Source organism: Pteropus vampyrus, unplaced genomic scaffold (genome assembly GCF_000151845.1).
Source record: "Pteropus vampyrus isolate Shadow unplaced genomic scaffold, Pvam_2.0 Scaffold571, whole genome shotgun sequence".
Classification (NCBI taxonomy): Eukaryota; Metazoa; Chordata; class Mammalia; order Chiroptera; family Pteropodidae; genus Pteropus; species Pteropus vampyrus.
In genome coordinates this window covers 651608-661665 of record NW_011889352.1, presented here as the reverse complement: position 1 = coordinate 661665, position 10058 = coordinate 651608, and positions in this window count along the sequence as shown.

Here is a 10058-nt window from a genome sequence, read left to right as displayed (position 1 = left end):
AAACTGAGATAATAAATGTGTGTGGTTTGAAAGAAATAAGTTTTGGTATAATTTGTTACTCAACAGGAGATAATTAATACATCATATATGTATTTTGTTTTATGCTCTTCGCCAAGAGATGAATTTACTGTAAAGCTAGGGAAACTTAAATATCTGGGCCCCTCACTAGCATAAACCCCTGCTTAGCCCTGGGGCAGTCCCTAGCAATGTGTTCATATAGTTGATGTTTTTATAAAATTTACACAAACTCTTTTAACTGCAGTCAGGACTGGTGCTTCTTATACTTCAGCTTCCTCTCCATTGTACTTCCTCTTGAGTCTGATGGTGTAAGAACTGCTGGAGGTGTTTTGAGGATTTGCTAAGGGGAAGTTGAATTGTAGCTACATTTACTGGGATTTGGGGCTACATTCATGTGGCTGGCAGTCACTTCTGTATAGAGTCATGTTGTTCTTAGCAATGTTGCACAGGCTGGTACTTCACAGAGTTAGGGTCCAAGCCAAGGTTCATTCCATGGTTTTAACACGAGACTAGGCTGGCTTTCATAGTCTCACTGGTCCATCAATGGCTTTGATTTCTGATCGTAAAGGCAATCAATCTCTCCTCAAATATTTGCTACATTTGACACTATTCTCCACTTTCCTGCCTTATCACTCATTGCCACCATCGTGTACCCTTTGCTTGATCCATAGAACTCACCTTTGCCACGCTTGCCTGTGCTCATACTTCTCTCTCAGCCTGAAATGGCCTCTCCAAGCACATCTATGTAAATTTTTCCTAAGTTTTTGCTGTCTTGATATGAAATATTCATAAAACATAAAACTCATAATCTACTATGAGGGTGTTGGAGGTCAACTGCATGATGAGTACAGTCAATTCAAAGAATACAGTAAATGAGTCACTGAACAAGCAAACTTGAAAGTCCCTGAAATTATATATAGCTCCTATATAAAAGGAACTTGATAGTTTTACCCAAATTTTGGGAAAATCCTAACAATATGCATGACATTACAAATAATCCATTGTGAAGCTGAAAGAGACTTTTCTAGACTGTCAATACAAAGCAAATTTTGGTTGAACATGCTAGAGGAAAGACTGAATTGTCCTTCTCTCTGTAAAAAATTATTTCACAAAATTGTTCTATGAAGTAGCTCTCAGTGTGTGCAGACCAATAAACGTAAAATGTATTATAGAGGTGTGTCAGGCCATTTATGAAACTACATAATTTTTTTGGGTTTTATGATTCTTGTATTTCTAAGCTTTATACAATTTTTAATTTGTTGCAATTTTCTTTATTTTAAGAAAAAAAAAATTGTGTATATTTTGAGTTTTGTGTTCTTTCTCTTAAAAGGACCACAAAATTGCCTAAGCTTCAGGATCCAAGGTCTGGATCCACTCCAGTTCCCATCAAGCAAAAGAGAAAATTCCTTGATTGGGATTTCTTTTTTTTATTTTCCTACCTCTGAGTCCAGTTATGTTTTACTTTCGAGGAGGGCTCAAAAACTATTATTTTAAAAAATTTAATTCAACTAAAAATGTTTTGGTTTTGAGGAGAAAAGGAAAAAGGAACACACGACCAGAGATGTTTTCTGTCTGCAAGTTGGTTGGGTGGAGAGAGAAGTGTAGACTGAGAAGGGATAGCATTAGAACCTCCGGTGGAAGTTATATTCAGAGACACCAGTTAATTGAGAGGAACACTTTTCCAGTAGTTGACCATCTATCAAGGACCTTCCCAATAAAACTAAGTAAAACACTTCTAAATAAGCCATGGATAATAGAAGAAATAAAAAGAGACATTAGAAACTCTTCTTTGAACTGAATTAAAATAAGAACACAACATAGAATTTGTGGGATGTTGTGAAAGCAGCACTTAGGGGGACATTTATAGCACTAAATGCCCATATTAGAATAAAATAAAGGTCTCAAATCAAAGACTTCAACTTTTACCTTAAAAAACTGGAACAGAAGTCCAAATTAAACTAAAGCAAGCAAATGAAAGGACATAATGAAGACCAAAGCAGATACCAGTGAAACAGAAAAAAGGAAACAATAGAGAAAAATCAATAAAATAACCAAAAGCTGGTTATTTGAGAAGATCGATAAAATTGATAAACCTCCTGCTAGGCCATAAGGAAAATAAGAGAAGACACAAATTACTAATCAGGAATGAAAGAGGTGACATTACTACAGGTTCTACAGATATTAGCAGGAACACAGGGAACATTATGAACAACTTTATGCCAATAAGTTTAACAAGACAGATGAAAGAGACAAATTTCTTAAAAGACACAAACTACTAAAGTTCTCTTAAGAAAAAAATCAATAACCTTAATAGCTCTCTCTATATATTACAGAAATTGAATTTGTAGTTAAAAACTTTCCCACAAAGAAAGATCTAAACTCAGATGGCTTTACTGGTAAGTTATACTAAACATTTAAGGAAGAAACCACCAATTTCATACAAACTTGTCAAGAAAATTGAAGAGAAGGGCACATTTCTCAACTCATTTTATGAGCCCAGCATTATCTAATATCACAACGAGGCACGTACATTATAAAAAACTATAGACCAATATTCATCATGATCCTAGGTACAAAAATTCTTAAAAACTTTTAACAAACTGAATCTAACAGCATCTAAAAAAGATAATCATGACTAAGTAACGTTTATCTCAGGATTGTAAGATTGGTTCAAGATTCAAAAATGAATCAATGTTAGTCACTATTAAAAATTAAAACAGAAAATGACATGGTTATTTAAATAGATAATCTCGCAAGGCAAAAACATCTAATAACAGAGAAAGATGACAAGAGAGACAAGACTTTGAGGTCTTGGGCCCTGTGCTATAACAACACCTGCCTGCACAGAATCAGTCTCAGCACAGCCCAAGATCCTGCACAGGGTGCATCCTCAGAGTGCACACTGTCTGTCCCTTGGCGACTTGGGAGGGGGATTACAGTGGATCTGAGTCCCCAAAAGTTATTGCTTAAGAGGTTTAAGGTATTTAGGAACTTTAGGAGTCAGAAAACTTTTGGATAATGTGTTCATCCCAGTGAGGAGATCCATTCTAATGTGGCTAAATTCTGACCCATTAATAACATATCAAGGTCAGCAAGTGACAGAACTGCTATTTACCTAACCTGACCCATTTTTAATGACATTGCATAGGTAGCTACCCTCTAGGCCTGGTTAAAGAAGAAATCTGTATTTAAAATGTGAAAGGGTCTGTTGCCAACATGTGCCCTCTCGTACTCTCTTGAAGCTGCCAGAGATGGGGTGGGGTGGAGGGGCTCTGTGTCTTTTAACTCTGTGTCCACTACTCCCTACGTCCAATTGCTTTCTCAGAGAAAGAGTTTTAATTATGCATCTTGGTATTAAGAGCATTTTGTATGCTATATCAAACTGGTATCACAATAAGGTCACATTTCACTTTCATAGCCAGATAAGATGACTTGAAGCCACTCCTCAGGGCTTCCCTAGGTGTTTCTGAGAATGCCCAGGAGCCAGTCTCAGACTGTACAGGAGCCAGTCTGTTCACATTCTTCCACGCAGCTTAAAGGAGCCTCTGTGGATAATGCCCTTGTGGTAACAGCAAAAACTTCACATAGACCATTACAGAACATTTCTTGGGGTCCCCTTTTACCCATTTCCACCAGAACGAGCAACCGTTTTTATGTGCAGAGAATTTTCAAACCATGTATAGGCAACACACACACACACACACACACACACACACACACACACACACACACACCATTTCTCACATTTCTCCTAAGAGAACAAACTTTGACGAGATTTGGCTCTGTAAAAGCAGACACCTCTTACATTATAATAAGTAATTTAGCTTAAACATTTCCTGTTTAACATTTGCATAACATTAATGAACTAGGCAGGTGTTTTTCCAAGAACAAGGCGAGATTCCATAGAGCAAGACAGAAAACTGTTCCTAGTTTTAAAATGATAGCTTTTAAAATTTTTGTTTTTCTACCTTCTACCGATCTCTGGGTAGCCTTCCCCAGCAGTCTCTGAAAGAAGGCAGCTAGCTCTTCCCAAGCACTTAGGTGGGTCCTGGAACTCTGCCTGAGGCATTGGCAGAGGGAGCTTTGTTACCACTTGCTGTAGGGGCCTCTGCTACCCTCTCCTAGGACTGCAGGGTTTCCATTGCTCCAGCATAATCCATTAGCAGAAGTGCCTTGGTGGGATCTCGGTGCTTGTGCTCAATCCTAGTGTGTAGGGCCAAAGTAGAACTCATCTATCTACTGGATATGGCCTGTGCTAGGAACTAAGAGCTACAAAACTGGACAAGGCAGAACAGGGTGTCATTACACAAGTTGTTTATTCATTGCAAAGGAAGATATCTGCTGGTCAGCACTTTACCATGCAATCCAACCTAGTCACTAAGAGTGGGACGCCTGACATGTGCATTCTGATGGATACTCTATGAAATATAAAGCATTACCTATGAAATATCTAATGCAATGTATAAGCCTTGATTAGATCCTAGTTGGAAAAACAAAACAAAACAAAATCTAGCTGTAAAAGATATTTTGGGAACAGTTGGAAGAAATTTGAATTTGAACTGGATATTAGATAATGTTAGGATATTATTATTACTTTTGATAATATTATTATGGTTATGCAGGTGAATGTCCTTATTTTTAGGAGATACTTGCTGAAATAATTAGTAGTGAAGTGTCTTGATTTGAAATTTATTTTCAAAATTTTCAACAAAAGGAAAAATGTTAACTGATAAATATATGTGAAGTTCATTTTATTATCCATTTCAACTTTTTTAAAATATGTATATTTACTTGGAAATGTTTATATCAGTACAGTGAAACTAAATTTTAAGAGACACTGGATGTCATTAGTTTTGATATCATTAGTTTATTACAGAAGAGACATGGAAATTATTTACATGATGAGATTTCAGTGGAACGGGCAGCTTCACGTGATGCCATTTCAGTCTACATACTTTCCGAGAATGTCACCATCTCTAAATAAGAAATAATCCTTGTCCAGAACTACTTTGGTGCCTCCATATTCTGGAAGAACAACTTTATCTCCAACTTTCACGCTACCTGGTTGACTCTCTCCACCCTTCCCTTTAGCGCTCGATCCAACAGCTACTACTGTGGCTTGCAGCGCTGCTCCTTGAGGATTTTCCGGACGCATAACGCCTCCTTCGGTTACAGTTTCCGCAGCACTCCTTTTAACTAACACTCAGTCAAGGAGAGGGAGAAACTTTCTAAGTGTCTGTCCTGCCGCGGCTCCTGCCGCCGCGGTTCTCACTGGGCTCTCACGCTGGGGCCGCAAGGAGAGAGACTTGCAGTCCAGCCGTCTGGATAAAAGCCCATTTTGGGAAAAAGCCCACTTCGACTTTTTGATTCAACAGTTTGAAAATTTCCATAATAAAATTTGAAAGAAAAAAAAAAAAAACGAAATAGAACATTACCCCTTTAAAGTTTCCTTTCATTCCTTTGTACTAAGTTTTTAGGTTTTAAAATGTATTTGTTTTTGTTTTTACTATTAAAAACAAAAACAGAAGCTGTTAGACTGCCTAAGGGGGCAGTAGCAGGAGCCAAGGTTCCAGGGAAGGCTGGGGTTACAGTTTCTAGTTCCATCTGGTTTTACCTTGAAGTAGGTGGTATAGGGGAGGGAAAACATTCTTTTCCTTCTACTCTTAGGTTCTTGACTTGGGCCTTTGGTTTAAAAGACAGATTAACAAGAGAAAGACAAAGAGTGTTTTATTCTGTATATTTCCTACAGTGGGAGAAACTCAGAGAAGTGTAACTCAAAGAGATAGCTAGAACTTGAACTTAAACACCATCTTCAGCTTAAACAAAGGAAGAAAAGCGTGGGAGAGGCAAGTTATTGGAAAATAACCAGGAAAATACAATCAAAGGGGTAAGCTTTGTCATGCAGATTTAAGTCAGTGCCTTCTCCATTATAAGCCTCTTATGATATAGGGCCAGCCTTCTTTTCCTGGTACTGAGGGAGACTTCTTTTATAAATGTAAATTTCCCTTACAAAAGGGTAACTTCTACTCTGTTTTCAAAGCTTCTCTTGTGTCTGCTGTTTCTCAAAATAATGAGTTCAAAATAATCCTTAACGAAAGAGGCACACTTGAGGTGGCATAGTCTGCTCTCTTATAAGGGCTTCTGCTCTGGGTCTACTGTCAGCTGCCCTATTACACACCAGTCACTGTGCTCAAAGCTTCACAAACATGATTCCATCAAAACATGCCAACAAAGAAGCAAACAATGCCTCAGGCCTGGCATCAAAGAGCCGATCATCTAGTTGAGAAGGGTGAGCCAGCAAAACTCTAGAGAAGGCAGGAATGCTCATGGGTTCTAAAGTAAATGTGAAAATGGTGGCGTGCAGTGAGTGCTGCAAGGTAACCTCTCTCCAAATCTTTGTAAGATCTGCTGTACACAATTGCTTGGGACAAGTGATGGCTCCGGGAAACCAGGAGGGAGCTGGGTTCCGGGGTGGGACCGAAGGAGGGAAACAGCCGCTGTGCATGACAGGATTTGAGGTGGGAATAGGCAATTTGCAGAGGGAAGGAGAATCCTGGGAATGCACACAGCTCTAGCCATTCAGGTGCAAAAGTGAAGGGACAGGGTGCCTCCCTGAGGCTAAGGGCTTCCCAGGCCACATCTGTGTCATGGATAGTAAGGGTGCTGAAAGAGACCAAGTCCTGTCCAGCTGGTGGTGAGAAAGGGGAGTCCAGAGGAGGGAAGACACAGCCATGGCCAATCTCGACAGTCCTGCTCACCATCTGGGGAAAATTCACCCCCAAATCATGAAACAGGGTTCAAACCCTAATGGTAGATTTTGATGGTTTTGTGGTTTTGTGGTCTAACAGGAAGTGCCAGAGGGCCTGGACTTGGCAACTGGCCCGATTGCGCTGTGTGCAAGGAAACTCAGAAGGGTCACTGCGGCCTTCTGCAGCAGCCACTTGTAAACATTGGGGACAAGGTGTGAAGTAGATCGCACCTTAACTGTGATATAGAATCAGGATCCAGACTATTCTAAGGCTTCAAATTCCTTGTTTATTCTCTTTCTTTAATATTTAGCAAAGTCATTTTGAAAGCCTGCTAGAGCTAAGAGTGTCAAAGAATAATTTTCAAAAAGTTAAAAACATACTCTCATACAAACGTACAGTGAGCCCTTGTCATTAATTTAGCTCACTAAGAAGAGAACTGGCATAATGACAAAGCTAGTTTGAGGAGAATAGGCTGAAGTATATATGGTCAGTGAAAAAGAAAAACATTGAATAATATGGCTGAGTTAGAGAAAAAACAAGTTAATGTCCTCACAGAGAAACCATACATAACCTTTGGGCTTGTGTTTTTTGCCAGACAGAAATCATTTACATTGTTACTGGCAAAAAAAGAAAAAAAGAAAAAAAGAAAGTCAAATGCAAAATGTATCATTCTTTTATACATTAAATGTAGCTTTATGGAGCCTGGCCTAATCAATTGTAAATAGGAGGTCAAATAAAGTTATATCCCTTAGATAATCAGACAACTTGTCTGCAGGTTGTTACACAGACTCAGTCATGTGGCTTTGAAAGGGCCTGCAGTAATATTTTTGATGAATTTCCAATTTTTGCATAATTTTTCTTAACAAGGGGAAATAAGGGACTGGACCATTGTGCTCACTTCAGTCAGAGAACTAGAGGGGGACAGTCTTGGAGCCACCATGAGGGATTGAAGTGCTTCGGGAAAGGAAGTGATGCAGAGGTGAAATGAACTCCAGGAAGACAAGGGAATGCCTGCCCAGCCCTCCCCTCCTGGGGTGTCTTCCTTTACTTCTAAAACCAGACTATTCTGCTATTGATCTTATAAAGGTCTTACATCCACCAAGACCATCTGTGCCACCACCTGTGGACCCTTGATCCAACACCGGGCTCAAAACATCACAAGACACTCAAGCCCTGGTCTGTGCACAAGGAGTGGGAGAATTAAATGCTGAAGCCTCTTTGAAGACAATTTGGCAATATCTATCAACATTTTTTATTGTGATAAAATATACATAACATAAAATTTACCGTTTTAATCATTTTTAAGTGTATAGTCCAGTGGTATTAGTTCATTTGCATTGTTGTGCAACCATTACCACTATCTCGAGAACTCTTTTAATCTTCCCTAACTCAAGTTTCTAAATAATAAATGAATGAATGAATGAATGAATGAATGAATGAAATCTCACTCCCTCATCTACCGGTCCCTGGTAACTACCAGTCTATTTTCCATCTCTATAAATTTGATTATTCTAGGTACCTCATATAAGTAAAATTATACGATATTTGTCCTCTTGTGTCTGGCTTATTTCAATTAGCATTATGTCTTCAAGGTGTACCCATGTTGTACCATGTGTTAGAATTTCATTCTTTTTTAAGGCTGAATAATATTCTATTTTACACACACACACACACACACACACACACACACACACACACACACACCATATTTTGTTTATCCATTCATCTGTTGATATCTCTCAATATTTTAAATGAACAAACTTTTTTGACCCAACAAATCTATTACAAAGACATTGTTTAATGAATATACTTGCATACATACATGCAAATAGATGTACAAGAGTGTTAGTGGAAGATTCTCTTGCTGGCTAACCCATGGCCATTTCACCCTTTATTCTTGCCAATAGGACCTTGAGTTGGTTCAGATATTAGGATGCACTGCACTCAGGAAAAGTGTGTTCTTCCCTAGCCCTGGAGGATGAATCTCAGTCGATGTAAGCCAATAATATTTCTATTCCCATTTGCCAGTGAGTATTTATTTACGGATGGACATGTTCTAGCCAATGACATGTAATGGAAAGTCTGCAACAGGGCTTCTGGGAAAAGTTTTCCTCCCAGAGAAAAGGAGATGTGTAAGGAGAAGTTGACTTCTCTTTGAACATAGTTGGGCGATGATAGGATGTCTGGAGCTGTGGCAGCCATCTTACTTCCAAACCTAAGGCAAAAAATTCAACACTCTGAGAATGGTAAGAGAAATAGGAAAAGTACCTGGTCCCCTAATGACATTGTTAGGCCTCTGAATTAATCTACCCTGGGACCACCTAGCTTAGATTTTGTGTTATGTAAGATAATAACTCCATATAGTTTAAACTAGTTGGGTAGTCTGTTATTTTCACCCTGAAACACTCAAATTAATAGTGTTTATTACAGCGTAGTTTGTAATAACAAACACCTGAAATATTCATCAACAGAGGATTAATTGCAGAAGTTATTCATTATATGAATCCATACAATAGAATGCTGTGCAGTTGTAAAAAAGAAAGAACTAGATTTATATGCAGATATGGAACAAGCCCTAAGAAATAGTGGGAATAACAAAGTGCATACATATGTGTAAGCAGGCTCTTGTCTTTGTTAAAAAAGATATATAAATATATACATATATGTTTGTGTAGTTTATGCAAATGTATGCAACAGTTGTTGATAATGTACCTCTGGGGGTACCAGAGTGGGAGACTCACTTTATATTATTATTTTTTTATCTTTGAAAATTTTGCATTTTTATACCAAGATTATGTATTACTTTTTAAATAAATTTTTAAAAAACCTAACAGTTCAAAAGCACCACTACCACCACAACATTCATAGCAGTTCAATGTATAAGTTAACAACTTCCAGTCACTGTCTTTGGAGTCGAACAAGCCACTGATCCACTTTAAGTTGTCAGAAGTCTTGGCTTTAGAAGGTAGAGCCAGGACTTTCAAAAGAGGCACATTGTGGGCAGAATCTAATCCAAGCAAATTCATTTGTAAGCATAGGTTTAACTGAGTCCCCTGATTTACCTTTTGTAATTATACTGGTGCTGATATTCAGCTGGGACACATTGGCTTGGGCATATCTATTATTTATGGGATGGTGTCCATTCTGATAGGGCCAATGTTCTTTCATATTATTTTGTGTCCATAAGGACCAGTTGTTAAGTATTTTTAATATCATCTCTGACCTGTCCCACTCAACATGGCTTTTCTCTCGCACTTCAACCATCTGAATAAATCCTCGACTCCTAGTTTC